Source organism: Apodemus sylvaticus, chromosome 22, assembly GCF_947179515.1.
Source record: "Apodemus sylvaticus chromosome 22, mApoSyl1.1, whole genome shotgun sequence".
Taxonomy (NCBI): Eukaryota; Metazoa; Chordata; class Mammalia; order Rodentia; family Muridae; genus Apodemus; species Apodemus sylvaticus.
The window spans coordinates 10,164,857-10,190,879 of NC_067493.1; the positions used below are offsets into that span (position 1 = coordinate 10,164,857).

General features: G+C 40.0%; 1 protein-coding gene and 1 long non-coding RNA gene across 3 annotated transcripts in view; both read right to left on the reverse strand.

The window, feature by feature from the left end:
* LOC127672339 (uncharacterized) overlaps window positions 1-3,616 on the reverse strand; it is a 77,447-nt gene extending 73,831 nt beyond the window's left edge. Inside the window, exon 1 of the mRNA XM_052167433.1 lies at window positions 3,543-3,616. The gene's annotated coding sequence lies outside the window, so the exon portion shown is untranslated. The remainder of the gene's footprint in view (window positions 1-3,542) is intronic.
* Window positions 3,617-3,660: 44 nt separating this feature from the next.
* Window positions 3,661-26,023, reverse strand: part of LOC127672353 (uncharacterized) — an 84,138-nt gene continuing 61,775 nt past the window's right edge. Inside the window, exons 1-4 of one of the 2 annotated variants that reach the window (XR_007974971.1) lie at window positions 21,134-21,204; window positions 13,003-13,128; window positions 4,616-4,684; window positions 3,661-3,743 (exon numbers count right to left, since the gene is read on the reverse strand). This is a non-coding gene — a long non-coding RNA (uncharacterized LOC127672353). Of the gene's footprint in view, window positions 3,744-4,615; window positions 4,685-13,002; window positions 13,129-21,133; window positions 21,205-26,023 lie in introns of those variants that run through there. The other variant, XR_007974972.1, reaches the window with a different exon arrangement.

Consider the following 26,023-nt stretch of genomic DNA (forward strand, 5'->3'; position numbering starts at 1 on the left):
TCTTAAAAAGATTTCAATTAGATCGAACTATACCTGCTCTTAGAGGAAGCTATAAGGATTTTATTTGCTACTGTCTCAAATACACAAACGTACAAATTATGTAGAAAAAACAGCTTTCAAAGTATGATTAAAAAAAACAAAACAACCTTCCAAAAGCAAGCTCCTTTCTCCTACCACCCCCATCTGTCTTTTTAACAACACCTTAAGAGAGTATCCTGAGAAAAATAACCTTTGAGGTTTTAAGAGATAAGGAAAAGGAGAAAATGGTTTTGGACATTATCAACTCAAAACTGAATCCAGAACTCTCAGTTACAAAAGTCAACAGCTACACAAGTCAACAGCTACACCTCTCAAGTATCTTGCTACAAGAAAATATTATTTTTCTAAACAACAATAACAACAACAAATCATATTGATTTTTAGAGGAATAATCTTTGATTTTAGGGAAAATACTGTAAGGTAGAGAGATGAAGTCAGGAAGTCCCATTTAAAGCTTTAAGGGGAACAGACTTAACTCCACTGAGTCTGAGTCCAATCATTTGCTAATGTTAGATAAAGGAAAGATTTACAGTTAAGGAAATCTAACTTTGTTCAGGGGAAATGCAAGATACAGATTGTCCCATGCCTCTGCCTAGCTTACGTTTAGAAGACACAGACCTAGATTCTTCAACTTCAGCGTTCATCAGATTCCCAAGCATACATTTTTCTGTAGCTAACATCATATGTGGTGAGTTCTCTATAGCTCAGTCTTTAAACATCTTTTACTGGCTCTAGTAGTCAGTTTTGTCCAATGCTTACCAAGATATTCAAGGAAATATTAATTTTTATTCTACTATAGAAAACTGTGGAAAACTGTACTTAAAAGATTTCATTTACTCTATGAGCTAAATTTTTACTCAGAGATTAAAATAATCAAGCAGAAAAGCCTCTTTTATCCTAAACAATTATATATAGAGAATTGTACATATTTGATTAAATTAGAAAAAAACCTTTTTATCTTTAGCAAAGGGTGGCTTAATGTGGATATTGAAACTATTATTCTTCAAAACTGTTGACTTTTAAGAGAGCATTTCAGGAATCATTCCCTCCCCCACCCCATCCCCCATGCACACACTCTATCCCACTCACACTGAACCAGCACTGCTGACCCACTACCCATAAGGAAAACAAAAACATTAGGCATGCACAGCACAGGCTTATATTTAGGCAGATTTTGAATTTAAGACTACACACTCTGAAATGGCATCTTGAAAGAGAAAGAAAAGTACATCTACACATGTAAACATATACTCTTCTTAGATGACTTCCAAAATGCACAAAAGGTAAACATTTAGTAACTCTGAAAGTAAATGGGAAGCTAAGCATTACTAACAACACCAAAACAACAACAACCACACACACACACAAAAAAAAAAACAAAATAATAACAAACTACAGCTAAATAGCTGATTTACAATACTTTTTAAGTTTGTGATTTTCATCCTTTGTCATAGTGTTCTGTGTCATAATCTGTTCATCAAGCATAAAGGCCTTCCCTGTGTCTATTCTCACAGGCACCAAGGCTCACAGTCCACGTACATTCATACAGGTACACAAGCAAACACACAGAAAACACCACAGTGAGCTGATCATACAAGTTTCTCTATGAGGAATTTAAATTATTTTCCTAATTCTGACCTATTTTTATGTAATTTGCTTTTATTTCTTTTAGTCCTAAATGTTTTGCATCACTTAAAGTCTCCTTAGATGCAAATCTACTTGGAAATGGGCTCTTGCCAAAGCAGCAATCTAACACATCTATGTGGTTCAATAGCCATTTATCAATTGATCATTATCTCTATCTGTTTTATTAACTCTTTTTTCACTAGAGGGAAAAACCTAAAGCAATCTAACCTTTCACAGCATGCATGTACATACACACAACTCAAGGAAAACCCGGATTGGTGATATCTAAATTTTAAAGTGGGGCACAAGTTATTAGATTCTAAGGTTAGTGAAAACACATTCTGTTCCAACCACAAGAGAGCCACCCAGTCAGAAAAGTGCTTCAGAAAAACATCTCGAAAAGTGTTCTGCAGAGAAAAGCAGCATCTCTGTCAGACAAGAAAGGAACTTTTCAGTGTGAAAAAAACAAAAAAAAAAAAAAAAAACAAACAAAAAAAAAAGGATTGCACATAAAGAGTTGCTTACTGGGCTTATGTTGATTGCATTTAAATCTCAGCTTACTGGATCAGTAGTTATCAGGGTCCCTCTGCAGGATGTCAAATACACCTTATTCAAATACATTTCTTCTATCTAAAACTGGCTGATAAAACTGTTTACCAATTAAATGTTCAAGAGCAGGGCTTTATGCACTTTCTTGGGCAATTGTTATTTCTAAACTTGTGGCAGTTTACAGCCCTTAAAGTAGTTTTATTTCATTACCAAACATTTTAAAATCTACCCCAAAGTATTCAATTTCCGCGAACTCTTACATACAAAAGAGCAGTTGCAGTTATTTTAAACGAGTGGGGCAAGACCAATCTTTAAACAACTGCCATCTACTTAACATCCCAGTATATTTGTTAGTACTACTTTGGTGCTGCATGGAAGATAAACTAACTCTTGCTTTGTATGGGTTTGGGGTAGACTTCTGAAAAGAGGAAAGTTTCTGGGTTGTTTCCCCTTTGCCTCCACTTAACCCTCGCTTCCCCGCGGAGCCTGAGAGCCTGCAATTGTGCAAGAGGAGCCTGGCACGCAGGGCGCAAATCACTGAGCACTGCGGGTGATTAATGATCAGTCTGCTGCTGCCCTGGCGCTCTCCAGGCAGCTCTCCCTGCAGGGCAGCAGCGGAGCTGCCAGTGGCTGAGCGAGAAGCTGCTCTGGGAGAACGCAGGGGCCGCGCCCAGTGTGAGTGCACCATGCCAGGCGGTGGGCGGCAGGTGGCGGGCAGGTGACAAGCCGAGCTGGCTGCACCTGGGCCAGGGGAGCACAGGGGAGAGCGAAGGCACCGAGCCACCGAGAGCCGGAATGGAGGCCGAGAGCAAGCCTGAGTGCAGCCTGCCGCCCTTCGGCTTGACCCAGCCGGCAGGGAAGCCTGCACAGCCTCGCTCGGGTCTGAGTCCAGCTGCTCCAGACACCAGAAGTCAAACCCGCTGCTGTGAGGGGCCCGCGCTTTATGACTGTTCAGTTGCAAGACCTACTTCGAGACAGCAGACACTTTGACCAAGTCTTTCACAGTCAGAAAGATACATTTGTTGAGTGGCCTTTTCTCTTTTTCGCAGGAAACAAAGAAATAAATTAAGGCAGGGCTCAGGCTGCACAAGGTGAAACTTTGCAACAAATGCCTTTGCTTTCTCTAACTTCGATGTCCTTTCTCCCCTTTTCCTTAAAGAGCCCTTGGGGAAGCCATGAAGTAACACTGCACATTCCAGTAACACAGAAATGACAATATATATATTTTTTTAATTTCAAAAACATTTAGAAAGAAAAGTAGCAGGAAGAAAAGGGCACATAACAACTCGAGGTTTCTTTAAAAAAAAATGAAAGAAAAAGTAACTTACCTGTTGGGACATTCTGAATAAGAGGTTAGTATCAGCGTTTTGCCATGTCCCCATGAACCCTGGTCCAGCCGCAGTCGTTCTGGTTCCGAACTGCATGGAGTTGTCAGTACAGGAGTCTCTTAAAGTCAAGTCTCTTGCCCTCTTTGGCTCTCTGTCTCTCTGTGTGTCTCTTTCTCTCACATCCACTTCTGCCTCTTCTGACTGAAAAGTGAAGGTGGATTTTTTGAGCTTCTTGGCAGCCAGTAGCAGGAGTACAGTGTAGGTAAGAAGCTGGCTGAACTGTGCATTTCATTCAGGAAGGGGGAGATCTGGGGGAGGGGGGGTCAGAGCTTCCTTCGCACCTTCTGCACAGATATCCCTATCATTTATGCATAGATTGTGACTCCCCTAGCTTGCCTCTGCTCAGTTTCACAGCTGCCTGTCAGGTGCGCAGGCAGCACTAGAGACCCAACGATCAGCTTCAAAACCTCAGCCACTGCATGTCATTGGACAGCAGAGCTAGGAGTCAACTGCACTGTTCCACTGTCAGGCACCAAATGACACTGTACTAACCCCCCTCCAGATACACAGATAGACACACACACTGGTGCATACTCCACGGACTGCCACGATCACCACCCACAAGGCCAGGGAAAGCCAGGGCTCCTCCCTGGGAATTTTTGCCAACAATGCTTTCTGCTGTAACATGTTATATCCAGCACCAGTCCTTTCTTTAACACTTGCAAAACTATGACACTTAAATATTTTTAATTAAACTGGAAGCAGTAAAGATTCATCTGGAGGAGAACATAAAGTTTGCTTAGTGGCTTTTTAAATATTAGCTGCCACAAGTCACACCGTAATGCTGGGGCTATTTATAACCACATATAAACTCATAGGGAAAATAATATACAGAGATTTGACCTTATATTATAAAGGGTGAACAAGCAAAGCTACCAGTTAAACATGGAAGATGTACACTAAACATATGCAAAAATAAATATATATCACTTAATACCCAGCACCTCAGGCCATTAATTACCAAATGGAAGGTTAAGTAAAGAGAACTGAAGGAAGAGAAGAAAAATGAATACCTTTTCTTAAAGCTCACATGCAGAATAAAATCCTTTGTTAAAGTTCTCAGGTAAGACATCTACATCAACCTTTTAAATCATAAAAAAAGGGCAAAAGATGAAGAAAAAAGGAAACTTGTCCTATTTCAGGCAAAAAGTAATGCATATAAAAATGCCATTTTTCATTTAGGACCTCTATGGAAAATTCTATAATGTTTCCCTGCCTGATGAAATATAACCCTGATAGCAGGTCATATTTTTAATTAAACCAGTTTTAAAACAAAACAACCATTTGTTAGATAGTATTTATCTCCCTTATTTATGGAAAAAGCAGAACTGAACAAAATCCGCTGTACATAAACACTGTAACTTCAAAATGGAAAGCTAAATTCATGCCATCTCATAAAAGTAGTCAGCAGGAAAAAGCCATCCTTCCTAAACTTAAAATGTAAGGAACATTAATCTTCAGCCACTTACAAATACTGAGGACAAATGTAGCACTCTGTTCGCTCCTTCTTAACGGAAGAATAACAATAAACCTTCCTCTCAGAAACAACAAAAGAAACAGAAAAGCGTTTCGATGGCAGCCTGTGTCATTAGTGGACAATGAGAAAAGATGAGCAACCGTACACTATGTTGACACAAATGTACCTTCCCTTCTAGAACTGACATCTCCTGAAAGCTTTTCTGTTAAACTTCCCTCCAGTTCACCACCATTAAGCACAAAAAAGTCTCAAAAGAAGCAAATTCAGTATCTGAAAGGAGACAAACAAGAACCCAAAGAATTGTTGCCTTAAAATATATTAAGTCTACCCGTGGTCAATAAAAATATTCTTTCGAGGGGGGGGGGGGCGGGAAAAGCCCCTATGAGTCAATTGTCAACGGTGACTGTACCTTTACTATTACCCACTTAACTCCCTCTAAAATTTGCTAGCCTCTTGATTTCTGAAGTGGCACTCAGTGCCTCAGTCAAGCTACCTGCTCGGCTCCTGACCTTCCCACTAATGGCTGTTATTTGTGGGAGGCTTAAGGACACTGTCAACAGCAAGCTTCCTCCTTGCTCCCCTCAAGCACTGTTGTATCCTCTGCCTGCATGTTCTCTCTGGCCTCTTCTGCTTCCTCTCCCTCTCTCCTAGTCCTTCCCCCTCCTTCCCCACTCTCCCTCACTCCCTCTTCCTATTTTTCCAGCCCCACCTCTTTTTCTCATTTCTGAGATCCTCTTCTTTCCCAGGTATTTCCCCTAACCCCCACACATGCGGGCATGAACGAACGAACACACACACACACACACACACACCATACCACACCACACCACAAGACAAAAATCAATTTTCATGCAGCAGCAAGCACCTGCAGTAATAGACTCTTTTATTAAAACTGTTATTCTACAAGACTTGAAATTCCCCAGGGATCGGGCCATGTCAAAGCCGATATAATTAACTAGAGGCTCAACAACGGATCAATTACCAGACAAGCAAGTGATAGTGAAATCAATGAAAGATCATTAGCCACATTATCAGTGTTGCAACTCATTAGGGCAAAACTGAGAAATGTGCTCAACTCGAGCCCAAGCAAGGTGGCATTACAAAACAAAGGGCTAATTTGGAGACCCTGCTGTGAACAATCTGTAACTGAATTAGCCCTTTTCCCCCCTAAACTTCACAGCTCCATAATTAAATGTGACAGACTGAGAGAAGCAGTTTATTAACACACCAACCCCAAGTTTTTTTAGTTCATAAACTCTCTCCTAGAAAATCAATACAGTCTGTACAGGGTTATCAGGTTGACTAGCTAATACATCCAAATCTGCTATACCCAGCCACAGTCCTCTGACAAAATGCTACCCAGAGTATGCAAACAGGTCTCTCTGACTGCAAGGTCTAACCGAACAAGTCTGCAGCAAAACTATTACCTAAATATTCCTGCCGTAGCCACGCCTTAAAAACATCAGGATAGGGCTGGAGAGATGGCTCAGCAGTTAAGAGCACTGAGTGTTCTTTCAAAGGTCCAGAGTTCAAATCCCAGCAACCACATGGTGGCTCACAATCATCCTTAATGAGATCTGATGCCCTCCTCTGGGGAGTCTGAAGACAGATACAGTGTACTTACATATAATAAATAAATAAATCTTTAAAAAAAACCATCAGGATAGCCTCGTAAGATTCACAAGAAAAATCACAACAATTACACAGTACTGTACCTCCTAGATGGATTTTGTCAAACAAAATTTTAGTTAATTCCTAAAATCAGTTAAAAAAAAAAAGTAAAAGCTTCATTATAACAACAGACACCAGTCCAAAGAGTTAGCTATATATAAACATGCTAAAGTACAAACCTTGAATGTTTATGTTTTGTTTATTATGTTTAAAACCATTTTTTAATAAATTTTAGAACATAAAATTCTGACTCATATAGAAAGTCCCAAAATATGTTATGTGAACTTGCCATCCATTTCCATAGGGAAATGTAGAACCTTGATGCTTTTCTAGCCAGTAAGAGACTTGAATTGTTTTTTAGAGACTCAGGTCAATGACTAACAACAAAACCAAGGCACCAAGACATCTCCTGAGGCTTTCCATTGGCTTAACATTCCGTAGATTACAGAATAACCCTCTGAAATCCTTTGTATCCAAGTTATTTACAACTAGGCCATGGGGATAAACATCGTTTTCACAATTATTGTTTTCTTCCTGATTCAAAGTCATGTACTTCAGATTAGGGGATCACAAATCTGAAAGGTCACGTGACGCTCCTCACAGTCCCTGAGACTGAGAGTTAGGCTGTGTACACTGAGAGGTCCACCAAGGAGCTCTCAAGGTCCTGAAGAAACTGTAGAACTAGGAGTAACTAGCTCTTCTTCATAACACACAGCAGTAACACACACACACACACACACACACACACACACACACACACACATACACACATACAACTCTGAAATACTTTTACAACATTAACATAAGACCAGGAGAGTGGACAAGGTAAGCAGCTCTGGAAATAACTAATGATGTTTTAACACTTACAATGTTTATTTATTTATTTATTTATTTATTTATTTATTTATTTTAAAAAAAAAACCTGTACTATTAACATGCCATCAGAATACTCAACTGGCTTCAAATTCTAAATCCTAAATGTTAATTTTAAAAAATAGTTTAAATTCAATTTACAGATGCTACAATTACACATTTGTTTTTATCTGGTATTTATCAAACATTTCACCAGTCATGCTTCTAATAATATTTTTTAAAGTTAAGCATATATACTAACCCTGCACTAACTGCACACTTTGGATAGTAATTAAAAGTTGTAATTACAGGAAATTCATACTTTTGAAAACCTTTTTGCACATAACTACACACTGTGCATGTACCCTCAATGAGATCCAATTAGTTACAAAGAATTTGCATTTCAGTTAGTGTAGGATAACAAGACTACAGAGAGGTGCAGTGCAATCCCACCAACAGAGGAAGGCAGTGTGTTCTTTCCTGTTCGCTCTGTAAGCAGTAATTCCCACAAGTGATTGCTTAGAATGTTACTATCTTTTTAATATTTTGTAGTGAGGTGAATTTGGGTCTTTTCTTTTATTTTCTCAAAAATTACACAGTGATGGAAAAGTTAGTCACAGTTACTGACTACTGACAGGCCAAAGAATGCTCTTTTGCATATACTTTTGGAATAAACTAGTTTATTTATTGTGTTGCTTTTTGTTTGTTTGTTTGTTTGTTTGTTTGTTTGTTTATGGGAATATAACCCATCATTTCTTTATATATATTACAATTATTTTTTTTTAAAGACTGAGTATCATCATGTAGCCCTGGCTGGCCTGGAACTCACTTTATTGACCAGGTTGATTTCGAAAGATCTGCCTGCCTCTGCCTCTCCAGTGCTAGGATTAAGGGTGTGCTCCACCATACCCAACATTACTTTTCTTCACTGGATTTAATTTCTTCAAAACACAGGGCTTTCTTAAGGTCATTCTGTGACTGGGAACATAGCAGCTATATAAAGGTCGTGGTTCTGTGCTAAGAAACTCAGGCCCTGCACTAAGAAAGCACTTGAAGGCTTTCTTTCTTTCTCTCTCTCTCTCCCTCCCTCCCTCTCTCTCTCTTTCTTTTTTTTTCAGTTTTTTTCCTCCCTAGCTAGAGCTACAACGTAAATCCTGAACAAATATAAAATAAATGTATGGCTTGTGCACACAGTTTAAGAAGCATCCGCAGGACTACTGACAGCTTACAGAACCGCACCTGTGACTCCCTGGGCTCAGTTCTCTCGCTGTTAGCAGACTCTGTAATCTGTAATGACAGTGTACTGGCCTTTGCTCTTCCTTCAGTCACAATTTACTTCCAAAGCTTGGTTAAGTACAGACCTGGGTTAAAGATCAGTGGTTTTTCATGTGACACACGCTGGTATTCATCTAATGGCTTGTTAAGACAAAACTGTCCCTGTTCTTGCCAAAATAATAAAAATGATGCTTCACATCGCATGACAATCAGCACTTCCTCGTGGTGGGACAGCTCGAGCTTTCTGTAACTCATCTATTTTATAGAAAAAAATATTGCTAACTGGCTATCCACTCTCAGTGTACAGAATCAGGTTGCCATCCTCAAATCTCTTTCCTTCTCAGAACTCTAAGGCAGCCTGTAAACTAGTCACTAATGACATGCGACCTTAACATATAAAGGAATGCTGAAGCTCAGGTTCCTAATGCATTAAGGCACATAACTTAATATATGCAAATTATGCAGGAGCAGCAGGCTGGTCTCAGTCACAGAGGTGGGGCAGGCAACTGAGGAAATGTCATTTTTCTTGAGAACGAAGTGTAGGACTTGCTTTGCAACATCTGTTGGTCTGTGTGGAATGCTAACAGATGTGTTAAGTGGGAAAAAAAGGAGAAAGAACTAATGAAGGAAAACTCCTCTGAACAGATATTTCCCTCACTTCCATACTCCTAAGGAAGAAGGTTGACAGCCACCCTTTCCCCTAGTGAAGCCTGCCACCCTTTCCCCTTGTGAAGCCTGACACCCCTACTTTATTGTGCCATTTCTTTTCAGACACAAAGTTAAGGAGGAACAAATTTGGTTCAATATAAAGAATAGGAAAAAGTAAAGCTAATAATAATTTCAATTTTAAATTTTAAATAATAATTTCAATTTTAAATTTTAATTTCCACTTTTTTGTTTGCTTTATAATTGTATAGTTATCTATGTTTATACAATTTGATGAGAGGACAGTAAAATATTTGTTTCCCTTAACACATATAAACCCAAACATAATGAGTACACAAGCACATCTATGTGCACTCTGTGGAGAAAAGAAGAAATGACATTTAAAAGTACTTCTTAAGATCAAGAGCTGCTTGGTTGATAATGTTGTTCATTTGAAATGTAAATAAGTAAAATAACCAAAAAAGATCATAAAAATAAAAAATGATAAATAAAAGATCAAGATCTGAATTATCTTTTCGGTTTTGTTTGGTTGTTACAGGTGTTTTTGTTTGTGCTTTGTATCGTTTTGTTTTTGAGACAGGGTTTTTTCCACATAGCTCTGACTGTCCTGGAACTTACTATGTAGCTCAGCCTGGCCTCAACTCGAACTCACAGAGATCTGCCTGCCTCTATGAATTATCTTCCTTAATGTAAAGATACTCATTGTTACAATTAAGATTCACCTAATAGTTACACCTAAATCTTTGCTTGCCAACTGATTTCCAATTTCTTTCTTTCCATTTCGATCTCTGTAAGAGATGGACAACTGTGTCTCGATTGCCAATGTTCCCAAACAGTAACATCTGGTAATCATGGGTCCTCATGTTTAAATTTTAAGGAACCAGGAAAATTTTTCTTATTTAGCAATTGTTTTTCTTGTTTCAGTTTATTCGGTGACTGAGCTGTAAGTAGCAGACTGACATGTATGTAGCAGTCTTTAATTCAGGTTAAAAGGATGACGCATGGCAGGGGGTACATGGGGGTACATGGTGGTTCAGATTTTAATCCCAGCCCTTGGGAGGCAGAGGCAGGCAGACCTCTGTGAATCCCAGGCCACTTTGATCTCTATAGTGAGTTTCAAAGCAGATAGGAGTGAGATCCTATCCTCAAAAAGATATATGATTCATGCACGCCAACAACTAAATGTAACCAAGTGTCATATGTAAACGATCTAAACTACACAGTCTATTACTCTTTCTATTAAAATCTTTATGGTAAGAATTTAGGTTTAGAGTCCATGAATTAGCTAATTTAAAATTAGCTTAAAGGGTCTTTATGAAAAGGAGAAGAAAAATCTAAATTCATGTTATCATCTTTGATTGGCATCTCAATCCTTCTCCTCCAAGAGTCTGTGTTAGAATTCACTTGTTCCTTCATATTTATAATATTCATATATAACTATATATAAATGCCAGATGGCTTTGACAACCTAGTTGGACATTTCAACATATAGTAGCTTCAGCCAAAACAGCCCAAAGATTCTGAGGAATAAGACCATTGTTCAATTTTTAAGTAAGAGTACCCATGCCTTCATTTATAATCAGCTTTCTGCCAAACCATTATAGACATACTAAATACTCAGATGTGAACTCACAGGAACACCAATCACATCAGTGCACGAGATATATATAACAGCTGCTATGCACTGAGAGAAGAAAATGGTGACCAATACTGACAGAGAAAACCTTATGCAGTAAAAATATCTTTATGTGACCAGAAAAGGAACACAAGCCCCTTAAACAAGGTTCGAGCTACTTCAGAGAGTGACATTAACATTCCACTTAGGAAAATATTACCTAAATGCTTTACTGAAAAGGAGAAAATGCTCCAATTGACACTTGTCTAACTTGCCTGAGATGCTGTGTCTGACACCCTAGTCAGGGCTGAGCGCCGGAATACACTTCCAGGAAATGTTAAAAGGCTATAATCCATGGATGCAAAAGATCAGAAAATGGACAGATGTGGTTAGGTACAGTAGATCAGGTAGCTTACAAAATGCTAAGGAAATGAGAATCCCTTGGAATCAAGATTCACATTTCAAAAAAGCATCTTCAGTCAGTACAAATCTTATGCCTACAAAAGATCAAACATTTTCCTATTTTGTTTTGATCTAAAAAGTAAAAAAGTGACTTTAATTTTTTTGTGTGTACAAGCAGTGACAAAAGCTGTCTTACTATCACAAGCTTCAGTTGATGTCCTGTGAGAAAAATCTTCTGAAAGAATCAGTGGTATCTTTCCTTAAATGACTATGAGGATAAAAATAAAAAGCAAAAGCAAAAGACAAAAATCCAACAGGCTGGGGCACGGAAGTGCACTGGGGAATTACTTTCATATGACCACGAAAGTTGTGGGATTGTAAAGATAATATTAATGCTTTTATTTACTTCCTTCTAAAAACTGTAGCCTGAGATGCTGGCAGCTCTAGTAAAAATGTCACAGTAATAGTTTAAATTACTCTCAAGAAGGAAGATTGAGATTCACTTCTGCACAAGAAAACCCTGTTACAAGGCTCAATACACACAAACACACACAAACACACACATACATACATACATACAAACACATATACAAGTACTCACAAACACACACACACATACATACATAAATACACACAAACGCACACATACATGCACAAACACATGCACACATACTAACAAACACATATACAAGAACATACACACATATACATACATGCATACATACACAAACATACACAAGCCCTTACAAACTACTTAGACACAAAAACATGCTTACACACAAAATCATGCATATGCCCACACAAACATACATTTAAGTAAAAAATATTGATGCAAAGAAAATTTGTATGATTTCTGGATTGTTTTTCAAATTAAAAAAACTTAAATGGGAGAGTGGTGGCCTTTGGTGTAGGACCTCGGCTGGACGCAAGCAGGCAGGAAGCTTTTCACACACAACTGCACTGTCTGTCCATCAGCTGATGTCCTGGTTATGATCATCTTAGGGAAACTCATTAGTCTGCACGTGTATGTGTGTGTCTCTGTGTGTGTGTGTCTGTGTGTGTGTTACATATGTGTTACATTTCAATTCTCAAAGATTACTACCCTAACACATCCATTTTAAAAACAGTGACAATTAGAATAAATCTTCCCTAGAACTATGTGTAAAAAATGAAAAGGGGAAAAAGGGGATGAAATAAAAGAAGACACTTTATCACAATCAAAATCATTCGAATTATTGCCACAAAATTCTATTTCATGCAGTATCTTCAGAGGTTAAAAACTGTTGAGAAGCAAGTAAACACATTCATTTCCTAGCGTGCACATGAGTGTGAAAGACAGTAAGAGGGTGGAACAAAGAATAATTATGTGGGAACAAACCTCAATAGGACAGTCAGAGAATGTGAGCATATTTAAGTGACTTAAATAAGAAAGAACAACATACCTCAAGTTGAGATGGATCAACTCCACAGCATGGGACTTTAAAATGTGCTTGCCAGTCCTGGTCACCAAGCCTGCCTTCTGATTTGTAACTGAGGCAATTTGGAGGCGGGGAGGGCACAAAATGTGCCTGTTGAGAGATTAGAAGAGGAAATTTTATATAGTCTGCAGGCAGTATTTACAGAAATCCTGGTTGCATCAAGATACTTTATCTTAAAAACTACAGATATAATATACTCCTCTGACCACTCAAACACTTGTAAAAAATAGTTAATTACTAAGGTGTATAGCAACCAACAGTTAAATATATGAACCATAAGAAAACAACAATGAGGAATAACAGAATAGCTCACTGAAGGGTGACAGGACAGGGGAGCCACTCAGGGCTTCTTGAGTGCAAGCCTGTGTGCTAAGAAGCCAAACCAGCATTGCACTTAAGATTCTTTCTTTAAGGAGGAACTGGACAGTCGGGTGGGTATCTGACACCGGGGCTGCCAAACACAAGTTCTACCACTGAGCCACACTCCAGTCAATACCCCAACTTACTCCATTTTCTTCTACTAATCATCAAGAAAATCATTATAAAACTTTTTACTCACTGTTGAAGAACTATTTATCAAGCTTCACATACCAAGTACAAGAAGCTGTGGGGAACACCAAAATAAGACATGGTCCCTGCTCACAGGTTTATAATCTACTACAGAATAAAAGCCATGCGCGAAAACGACCTAACATAAATAGAGATAGTGTTAAGGCAAGCACAGTAGATCCTTATGATTTAGGGAATGATGCCTTCCCTCTGATATGTGAAAGAAGCATCTAAGAAAAGGCTGCCTTTGTTCTAGGACCTGAGAGACCACCAATATTCCTCTAGAGAAGTGATCTAGTTTCACTAGGGCGCCGGGAGGATGATGGATAAAGCAGTAATAAATGGGAAGATGCGTGGGTAATGGAACTATGGGTAAGAGTCCCACAGTCCACTCAGTTGCTATTCTGTTATCCACCAAGTGATCAGCCAACTCTACAAAAAGACAACCTCAACACAGGGTAAATATTAATATTTTTAAAGAAAGTACATCTATGACAACAAATTAAAACATAACTAAAAGGAAGCTAAGAGATCAATCAGGGAACTATTATAATAAACAGGTAAAATAAGCAGATAAGGCTGATGAAAAAAAAAGCAAAACACAAAAGACACCGTGGGAATGAAATTAAAGCCCTAGGAACGACAGACAGGACATGTGTAAGGACATGGGACAGATAGCTCACTGGTTAAGAGCACGCTGCTCTTGTGGAGAGCCCAAGTTAGTTTTCATGTTGGGTGGCTCACATCTGCCTGTAATCTTGTTAATTCCAACTCCAGGGGATCCAATGTCCTCTTCCAGCCTCTGTAGGCACTTGCATGTATGTGCACACACAAGCTCCCCTCCCAAGATGCAGACACATACACACGATTAAACATGTAGATCACAAGAGCCAGTGTGACACTAGGGATCTGGCTGGCAGCACTTTCTAGAGAAAGGAGAATACAGTTTAGCTCAGTCTGAGGAGCAAAGGAATGTGTAATTTGGGGCAGGAACAGTAAAATAACCTTGGGGCTTGAAAAGCTAGCAGGGTTTAAAGAAGTGTCCCTAGGAACAGACAGCTTGTTTTCCACTATGGGAGGTTTAAAAAGAAAAATCTAGAGTGAGTGAAGGGTACCAAGACAGTTAAGAGGATATTGAAGATCTAAGCCAGAGGGAAAATGATATAAAGGGTCCTAGGAGAGAATGTGGTAAGAACACAAATGAAAAGGTTCTCTGAAGAGAGGAAAAAAATCCCTCAGACACAAAGGAATGATATAGAAATTTTTCCCTGGTAAGAAATTCAGGCATTAAGGCCAGGCAGTGATGAATACCCCTTTAACCCCAGCACTCAGAAGGCAGAGGCAAGTAGATCTCTGAATTTGAAGCTAGCCTGGTCTACAGAGTGAGTTCTAGACAGCCATGGCTACCCAGAGAAACCCTATCTCAACCCAACAAAAACAAAGAAATTCAGGAATTGGTGTGTGTGTGTGTGTGTGTGTGTGTGTAAATAGGACCTACTCAGTCTACTCAGTTGCTTGCATATACATGCTTTGAGGACCAGACACTTGGCATTGAATAACCAATGAGAGGGCATCTTCCATAGGGAAGACAACCTCTCTCAGCATCCCTTAGTTGCCTGTAGTTCTTATCTGAGGTTGGGGTCCCACGGGATTTCCCTCTTCCACTTTTCCCCCCTCATTGTCCTTGTTCAGGCCCTGCCATATTGTAACAATTAAAGAAGATGAGGCCAGAAACTTGAGAAGGAGCAAGGGTGGGCCATGGAAGTTGTTAGACTAAGGAAAGGGAATGGAGAGAAATGATATAATTATATTTTACTTAAAACAATAATAAATACACTTAATGTTTTTAAAAAGAAACACAGATATTACAACTCCAGTTAAGAGCACAAACTAGAGAACAACTGGAGAAGAGAAAAGGAACAGTCTACTTAAAAAGGCACAATGAAAGAACCCAGGTATCCCTCAACAGAAGAGTGGATGCAAAAAATGTGGTATATCTACACAATGGAGTACTATTCAGCCATTAGAAACAATGAATTCATGAAATTCTTAGGCAAATGAATGGAGCTAGAGAATATCATACTAAGTGAGGTAACCCAGACTCAAAAGGTGAATCATGGTATGCACTCACTAATAAGTGGATATTAACCTAGAAAACTGGAATACCCAAAACATAATCCACACATCAAATGAGGTACAAGAAGAAAGGAGGAGTGGCCCCTGTTTCTGGAAAGACTCAGTGAAACAGTATTCAGCAAAACCAGAACGGGGAAGTGGGAAGGGGTGGATGGGAGGACAGGGGAAGAGAAGGGGGCTTACGGGACTTTCGGGGAGTGGGGGGGCTAGAAAAGGGGAAATCATTTGAAATGTAAATAAATTATATCGAATAAAAAAAAAGGCACAATGAAGGTCAGAATCCATGAGTGGTGATCAGAAGACAGGTCAACTGCAGAGAGGGCTGCCCCTGAAAGTACTTAGGAAGTCTCCTCCCAGTCAAGACAATGTTGGCTTTAAGACAACGCATTGGGCTTAGTAGTTAAGAATATGTACAATTTTTTTTTTTTTGCATGGGATCCAAGTTTAGTTCCCAGTACCTACATGAGATGGCTCACACCTGCTGTAACTATAGCTCCAGGGGATTTGATAATCAGGTGCATACATACATACATACATACATACGATTGTACATAGGTGCATTCGTTTTCTCTCTCTCTCTCTAAGATTTATTTATCTTTTAAAATTTAAAGAATTTTTTTTAAAGGCAATGTAGTTAGGAGTTGGAAATACTGACACTGAAATCTGAAATACTGAAAACCAATAAAGGGTTCTGAATGCAGAGAGTAATGCCTTGCTCCAGAACATATAGCCCAGGAAAGAAACAGAACTTTGGGAACTACAGTGATCACATACATTCCCACACTGATGAGTTCATGTAAAAGAATTAAAATGCCAAGAATACATTTTAGACCAAATTATTTGATCTTTATTTATTCATAAACCCAATTCTAAATATATACAGAGCATTTTTTTAAAAAAAAAATGGCTGCAAGTTTACTCCTGGCTAAAGAAATTCCCCAAAGCAAATAAAAACTGGAAATATTTTGAACTATATCACATATATGATTTGAATTAAGGAGAGAGGAGATGTCTAAGAATATTGCTTCATTAGCAGACATGAGACAAAGCTGAGGAGGTAAGCCCCCCATCCCTTACTGCTGACTCCTACCTCCAGGCCCATGTGATCCAAAGTCACATCAACTCTCTACCCAATTAGTGAGGATTGCATTAGGAGAACTCAGCACTTTTAGTCCAGAATCCCTCTAGAGACCAGGGAAAAGATGAGTTCCATCACATGGCCAGTATCAACAGCCACTGAACAAATATCTCAGGGACATGGACAAAGACATTTATCTCCTGTGCTGGCAGCCACTACAACCAGCCTTCCTAACAGAGTCCTTTCTGTAAGGACCGCTCTCTAAGCGACCTGTCATATAGCTTTATAAAGTAGCATTAATACTGTGGGCCAAAATGAGATTGATCTTTGAGCTTCGTGGTCTCCTGTTGTCAACAGTGCATTATAAAACCAATACTAAATACTTTATAAACAAGTCTCCCTACAGTGTATTAGAGAAACAGTGCATATATCATGCTCCATAGTTAGGTAGCCACATATCCATCAAGCTAATAAATTATTTATTAGATACCCCGAAGTGCAATAAGAGTCAATAAACTAACTTCTGAATACTTGTATGCGATGAGAAAACATTCTCACTAACAATGGCAGATGGAAGACCCTCTCTCAAGTATACCATTAGAAGGGAGCACATACGTTGAGAGAGAGAGAGACAGAGAGAGAGAGACAGAGAGAGAGAGAGAAGAAATTCCTGTCTAGAAGATAATTTTTGTTACTGAACTTTAAGCGATACCCAACACCATACACATTTCTTCTGTTTGTATATACAGGCCTCTGATTCCCCCATCCTCAGGGAAATAATAATTGGTAGAAACATGTCTATCATACCTCAACTCAGATGACAGCTCCTACTAATGCTTTGCAGTTGTGATTTCAAAGAAACTATGCAATGCCTTGAGAGTGTATACAACAAGGTCTGTGATATACACGCAGTAAGGAATGCAGAAGTTATTAACCAAAGATTTAAAGGAACTTTAATTTATTTTTTCGTTTCTTTTTTTCTCCCCTTGTACTTTTGGTTAAAGCTGCCAAGCCCTTAGATACATGTGATGCAGTCCCCAATGCCCAGTCCAACATCACTAGACTAGAATTAATCAGTGGTTAATTCTACCATTTCTGAAAGAGGACCTTCTGTTCTGGAATGTATTCCAGCCCTCCAAAGAAAACATTTCTTCAGCTGGGAGTTATTTCTCAAACTATCAGAGGCGTGGACCTCTGTGTAGTATTGCGGTGCCATGGTTTCACATGCTGGCCACATTAATAGTGAAGAGCAAGCATCTGTAACCCACAGCTGTGTGTGCTCCAGCCCCAAAGCACCCGCAGGGCCGGTGCCAATGCAAACCACTCTTCCCGTCCCACATCAGAACCACACTGGTTTTCTTCAGGAGCCAGAGACTCGAGATACAGTTCTGAAAATGGGTTTTTTGGTACTTTCCACTCACGTGATGGGTATGGACTGTCAAGAAGAATACTGTCAGGGTCACTGGCTCTTTCCTTCTCCCCACCCCACATCAAGTGGATAAGCTAGAAAGGGGAAAGTGAGGGGGGAGTGCAGTGGAGGACAGGCTCAATGAATAGCAGATACATGTATAAAATGTGCGTATATGCACAATGAATATATACAGTGAAAATATTTTTTTTCAGAGAAGGAAAAACAAAAGTTATAGTGTTGAAGTATCCTAAAAAGCCCCTGGGAAACAACCTAAACAGATAAACATACAGGGTTTTTTCCCCCACAGTATTTTTATTTTTCTTCCTAATATCTTATAGTTTTATTCCTATAGGCAAGAGTTGTGAGGGTTGAAACACATTTTATGAGGGTTAGGTGAAAAAAGCAGAAATAAAGGAGGAGCATGAGAGGGATGATTTCACATTACTTTCTCAAAAGACACATCCCTGAGTCCTAGGCATCATGAAAGCGGATAGCAAAGCACAGACTGAGACTAACTTCTTTGTATTATTTTCGCTACTACAACCACTACTGCTAAGATGACTCTTCATATTAATGACTTTGGTATGTAGACAAACTATAAAAGATGCAGTCTCTGACCTCAAGTACTTATCGATGTCTGTGGGGATTTACCACTCCTGCTAGATTTACTTTCTTCTTCATACTCTAGCCCAGAGGAAGTGATCATCACTCAAGACTTGGAGCCTTTCCATGAGTGGGGCTTATATATGGCAAGGAGAAGGGGTATTTGCCCTTGGACACAGATGGTACTAGATCCAAAGCTCAGTGAGTCTGGTTTGCTTGCAGCAAAGAGAAAGACTAAAATTTCTTTTTAAAAAATAACAATGATCTAACTGAGCTTTATTAAAAAATCATAAAGTATAAAAGTACACAGTACTCAGTATTTTATCCTATCACGCACATGTATGCACTGAACTGGTATCATACAGCTGTCTCCATATGACTCAGCAGCTTCTGCCATACAGCAGCCCATGTGCCATTTATTCACATTGCATGCCCAGCAGTCAACTGTGTATGTGGTTAGAAGTCCAGCAAGGAGACTTTTTTTAAACATAGGATTGACTATCTGTAGAAGCTTTTACTTACTGACCAAATCACTTAACCCAAATTTTCTACCTCCAAATGGTAGTAGTAGAAGTAATTCATAGAATCATTGTGAAAACCAAATACTTTGGTTAGTACAAAAGGTTTACCTAGTTTCTAGACATAGATACTCAACAAATATGAATCTCTCTCTCTCTCTCTCTCTCTCTCTCTCTCTCTCTCTCTCACACACACACACACACACACACACACACACACACATATGCACAGTATATGTGTGTGTGTGTGTGTGTGTGTGTGTGTGTGTGTGTGTGTGTGTGTATAGATTTCAAACTAGATGGCTTTGGGCATTTTTGTTTGGCCTGTGTTAGTTAGTTTTGTTTGGCCTGGTGAGTTAGACAGAGACCAAAGGTAAGTGTTGGGAAACTAAAGGTATAGCATAAATATTCCTTTTCAACAACTCTAAACTGGGGTGGAACAGAAGCTACTGTCTTTTTAGCAGGCACCCCTCCCCCACCAGTCTCTTCAACCATCACCTGTTTTCCTCATTTTGTTGTTTGCCTGGCTACTTGAGCCTTTCAAGTACTACATATGGAGAGTTCATTCCCACACACAAAGGAAAATAGTATTTAAACAAGGCTGGCCTTGAACTCACTGAGATCCACCTTCTTCTGCCTCCTGAGTGCTGGGATTAAAGGTGTGCACTACCATGCACAGCTCCACATGTTTTCCATTGCATTTTCTTTCAATCAATGGAAATCTTTTCTCTGAAAAATGAAGATGTGAATTCTGAACATGGGGGAAGAGCAGTGCAGAGCCTGGGTGTCTTAGCCTTTGTAATTTGAGGCATCCCGCGGGGAGGTTGGGGGTGACTAATTTAATATGATTGCTTTACAACCAAGGAAACTGAGGCTGAACACAAAATGAGTTGGTAACAGAACCAGGACCATTTTCTGGGCTTGGGTCTACCATATTGCTTTGACAGCAGAGTTTAAAGCAGTGGCCATATATTGAAAACTCATGGTATACCAGAGTTTCTCCTACTGACCTGACAAAACCAAATATTAAACTTTCAAGAAACTTCCCAGGCAAATTGTATTTAAACTGAGAACTTAAAATAGGTAAGATTGGAAGTCATCAACAGTTGGACAGATTCTAGCTCTTTGCATATAGCCCCATGAGCCAGACAATGAACTTTTCTAAGCACAAGCCCTGGTAGATACTCTGACTCGTGGCTAACTCCAGCACTGGGCATTCTATATACGGTGCATAGAAAAAACAGTGTTTCCATGCCCTGCTTTCCAGAGATTGCAAAGCCAAGCCATATCCTAAGAGTTAAGGAAGAAAGCAAATATGTCCATTGACTAAGATCACTCACTCTATAAGGCATAGTGACAAGTTACATAAAGATGGAATTGGTCAAAAATCCAGCAACTAGAATTCTTACCTTAATCATTATAAATAGACATTTATTGCATTCAGTGTTCACCTGCTGTATGCCAGATACTGTGAAAAGGATCAAAATTCCCCTACATACATTCCGTTTTTCTTTTCATAAGCCTTATTATAAAAATGCAAATGTCCCCAGAGTCCCAGACTGCCCGCCGCTCACCTAAGGCGAGGGGAAGCCCTCGCTCCCGTCAGCCCGCCTGCAGGTGCCTCGAAAACTTGGGGCCAAGTTGAGGGGTGGGGGTGGATTTCGGGAGCGCTGCCCGCTGCCCGCCTCCTCGCTGAGCGGCGCTAGAGGAGAACGCGGTCCACCGCCGCCGCCCCGGGGCACCCCAGCTCTGTCCCTACCCAGTGCAGCTGCAAGCGGAGAGGAGGTGGAAACTTCTTACCTTCTCGGCGCGCTGGTTGTCGAGTGCAGCCCCGCCTCTTGGTCTCCTCTTAGCGGCCGCGCCTGGACCCGCCCCTTGGCCTCCTCAGCTCTCCGCTCCGCCTGCTCCCCCCCCCCCCCTCGCCCAGGTGCTCCGGCTGCGCTCGCTGCCCGCGCCACTCCCCACCCGCCCGAGCGGCCCCTCAGGTGATGGATTTATTTACACCCGCGCCCAGGATCGCGCTAGCTCCCTAGAGCCGACGCTTTTGTCCCGCTCCTCCCCGGGCCGAGGGAGAAAAGAAAAAAGGGAACGGACTGTCCGGGAGGGGAGAGGGGCTGCCGGCGAGGCACATATGCTATCCACATATTAAGTACACTGTGTGTGGTTTCCTAAATGTAGCTTTATATAATGGTATCCTGTTTGCTTTTAATTCCTAGATTTATAATAGGCAAAATAAATCTTGTATTTCTCTGCATCTATGAAGGAAGATAAAATGTTTCCCTCCTATCAAACCTTGATAATTTTATTTTAGATTTTTTTTTAAATTTTTTTTTGAAAAGTGCTTTTTGGCAAGGCAGGAGAAAGCAATGTGGAGCCTGTGTGATGGCTGTTCACACTTGGTAATGAATAAACTCTGTTGGCTTTCATGGAAGTCAGAAGGGAGTCATTGGTTTACTAGAGATGTGGCCTGCAAACACCAAGCCAGCTCATCCAGGCTCTTGATCTCCTGCCCTTCCTCTGGCAAACCATGTGCAGGATGTGGTAGGAGAAAGAATCTCCCTTTCAGCAGCAGAATGTGTGCAAACTACACCCTGAATGGTCCTGTGATGACCTTGCAAATGTAGCACATGCCCTTGTGACCACAAGACCCAACAACTGTAATTTCCTCTGCTTTTCATTAGAGCTCTCCTGTTGCTGGCAGCAGGCATAGCTTGCTCAGATATAGCTGCTCTGGGACACCCAGGACACCTGCCCTCCCCCACTTAATGCATATGTGCAAAAGAAGGGTTCAGTAGGACACCAGCCACACTGGTTATGTAAACTCGGAGTCTGTCCTCCTGAATGAACTGAGAGGACTTGCCGATGTGTTCTGCAAAGCCAATGGAAGTTTTTTAGGCATTATCTAATGCACTTGCTGAAGTCATTACAAAGCTCAAGATTAGGCAATTTCTTGGGGCAGTGCAGTGCACATGTGGAAGAGGATTTCCCCCAGTGATGTCACCAAGGTTGCTTCATTTGTGTATGCACCTTTTCTACTTGCTAGGCTCCAGACATTGCTCTAAAGTGCTGGTGATAAGCCTCTGAATAAGGTGCTGCTTTCTCCTCCTAGCATACATTTAGTGGAGAAGACAATGAAGAAGTTAGCAAATTAAACGTGTAGATGGCAATAAATTTCACCAATTTATTTTATGAAAAGAAACTATGGTCTGTGAACTCTGGTGCCTCAGGGCTGTTGATGTCACAAAACTCTAGGTAGACCAACCTAGTCACATGTTTAAGAAGGGATGCGTTCTGAGAAAGACTCAGGTATGGATCTTCCAAGTAGAGACCTCTATTGAATCGAAGTTACAGTGGACCCTTGGGTACATCCTTCTAAACTGTATCTGGAGGCCAGATTTCTGCCCATTGAAAATCTCCAATTCCAGTTTGATCAGCACTACCTTTCAAGGTCTCTGTAAAAAGCTTGTAGTGACTTTTACAATATATATTCTCTCTCTCTATCTCTATCTCTCTCTCTCCCTCCTTCTCTCTCTCTCTCTGTCTCCCAAAATTATACTAAGAGTAAGACATGTACATGAAGAAATAGCTATTTCCATAAACATGAAGTGGCTCAACATTCAAAATAAAGACCCTCAGACCCAGTTAAGTGCTAGCTAGCCATGTGTTTTCTAAACTGTATTCAGAATGTTCACCTGGCCTTCCACAGTCACTGGTTTTTATTCTGCCTCTCTGGTCCTCTGAAGCCTCCCATGTGCCTTCATCTTCCCAAGCTAATGGGCATCCTTTCCAAGGAACACTATGTGGCCTTAGCAAAAGAGCAACATACCTGTGGTTGGGTACTGAGTGAGCTGGGCCAGGAGACTGGGGAGCAAGCCTTTGTTCCCATCATTGCCAGTCACTCTGGGAACCCAAGCTAAACAAGTCCTCTCTGTGCTTTAATTTATGCCCATGCAAAATGGAAAACATAATACCGTAATAGTGAGCTGAACATGCACAGCCAAATAAGTTGGGAACAGAATGTTTGGAGTATTTGATTTGCTCCAAACTCAAAGACATGATGACCGGATATCTCTGGCCGCAGAGACCAGGCACTCTTTTTTTCTTTCTTTTTTCTTTTTTATATTTTTTGTTTACATTCCAAATGCTTTCCCCTTTCCCAGTTCTCTACTCCCCATATGTCCCATCAGCTCTCTTCTCTCCACCCATTCTCCAATCACCCTCTCCCTTTTCTCTGTCCTGGTACTCCCCTACAATGCTGGATCAAGCCTTTCCAGGATCATGGCCTTCTCCTTCCTTCTTCATGCTCCCATGAACATGAAGATATGCTAATTTTATGTCTTGAGTATTCAGAGCTTGTCCCTCAATGGAGAAATGGATACGGAAAATGTGGTGTATTTACACATTGGAATACTATTCAGCAATTAAAAACAATGAATTCATGAAATTTTTAGGCAAATGGTTGGAAATGGAAAATATCGTCCTAAGTGAGGTAACCCAGTCACAAAAGAATACACATGGAATGCAATCACTGATAAGTGGATATTAATTAGTCCAGAAGCTCTGAGACCAGGTACTCTTAAGGGAACCTAACATAAGATAGGATAAGGAAAAATTAAGCCCTGAACTACTTTGGATATAAGCATTTAAATCTGATCATTATGCCTTATGCCTGAATATTGAGAATAGTGAGAATATTGAGAAAGTTAATCAAAGACTAGGTTGCATAAATATCCTCCCAGCAAAGGTTGCCATTCACTTATGTATGCCCATAATCTCATTAAATTCAACAATCTGCTTTCACTTAAACTCTCTCTTAACTGACCTAGGCCCACAGAGAAAGGTTCCATTTAAATGCATTCTTATTTTAGGGCCGGCCTGGTGGTACATAGTTGTAATCCCACAAATCTGGGAGGTGGAGGCAAGAGAGTGTCAAATTCAAGGCTAGTAGTGTGGGCTGTGTAGTAAGACCCTGCCTCAAACACATCAAACACAAAAGTCTTGACTTAAACTGGACCATTGTGGTCCCCACTGGGGGACAAATGTTGTCCTATACTATGGTTGTTTACAGTGTATAGGATATGGGGCAGTACAAAAGAAGTGTCATCAAAAGAAGACCCGAGCATGGATTTATAGTAAATCTAGGGAAATGAGATATTCTTATGCTCAGGGAATAAGTAGAGGGACCCAGTAAGATGTCAGTAACAAGGGCTGATTCTAGATAGAAAAAAAAGTGTTGTTTAAAAAAAGTGTTTGAGAAGTGATGGGGGAAGAACAGAAAGTTATAGAAAATAGCAGTTACTTCTCAACCTGTTCTGAAGAATGAACATGGGAAAGTTAATAAAAAACAGAGGTTTCTGGGCACCTCCCCGCCTTTTTCAAAGGAAGAAATATAGATTTTTATGCCTCTTAAATTAATAAATGTAATTTTAGTTTTGAAAATGATTTTTACAAACAGGCTTGAGTTATGCTACAGGAAGATTTGTGGGAATTGCAGAAACTTACTGTACTGGATGGCTTTATGTCATTTTGACACAAGTTAAAGTCATTGGAAAGGAGGGAACCTCAATTAAGAAGATGCCTCCATAAGATCTGGCTATAAAGCATTTTCCTAATTAGTGATCAGTGGGGGAAGGCCCAGTCCATTGTGGGTGGTACCATTGCTGGGTTGGTGGTCCTGGGCTCTATAAGAAAGTAAGGTGAGCAAGTCGTGGGGAGCAAGCCAGTAAGCAGCATCCTCTATGGCATAGGATCTTCTGCCTCCAGCTCCCTGCCTTTGTGAGTCCCTGCCCTCATAGCTTTTGATGATTGTACTGTTAGATTGACTGAACTGTGAGCAAAACAAAGCCTTTCCTTCCTAAGTTGCTCTGACCATGGTGTTTCACCACAGCAATAGTAATCCTAACTCACCATATTTGAACATGTTTCAGAGTGACATTGTATAAGTCTTACTTATGAAATTGTGTATCTTATCATGAACAGCTGCATCCTAAGCAGACATAAGGCCTGGATCCCAGTCCCAGAACTGCCCAAACTGAAACAAACAACACAATGAACTAACTTAGTAACATGTAAAAAGAAAGAAATCTTATTTGTTTCTGGGTGAACGTGTGCTTATTTGCATGATTTCTGTGTATATATGTCTGTTCTAGGCTATCATACAAACTATCTCTTAGTAATTTCTTAAGTGAAAATAATGAAAACATTTTGAAGATGGTACATATATACATATATATGTACATATACACACATATACATACATACAAACATACATGTGTATACACACACACACACACTCACACACATTGATTTTCTGAGACTAGGTTTCTCTATGTAGCTCTGGCTGTCCTGGAACTCATTATGTAAACCAAGCTGGCCTCTAACTCACAGATATCTGCCTGCTTCTGCCTTCTAGTTGGTTGGATTAAAGGTATATGCCACCACCAACTGGCCTTGAAGATGGTATTTATTTTTGATGGTAATTGGAAAGATAAAGAAGGTTTTAAGATAGAATGGAACATGATCAGATTTACTCTATTGAAAAATATGTAGGCAAAGCTTATAGGGTGGATTTAAGTGAAGAAGAACAGCATGTCAAAGTTAAAAAGACTATATCCATCACCAATTTCTAAGAATCAGACTAAATATTCATAATTTCTAAAAAATATCTATATTACTAATAATTATAGATGA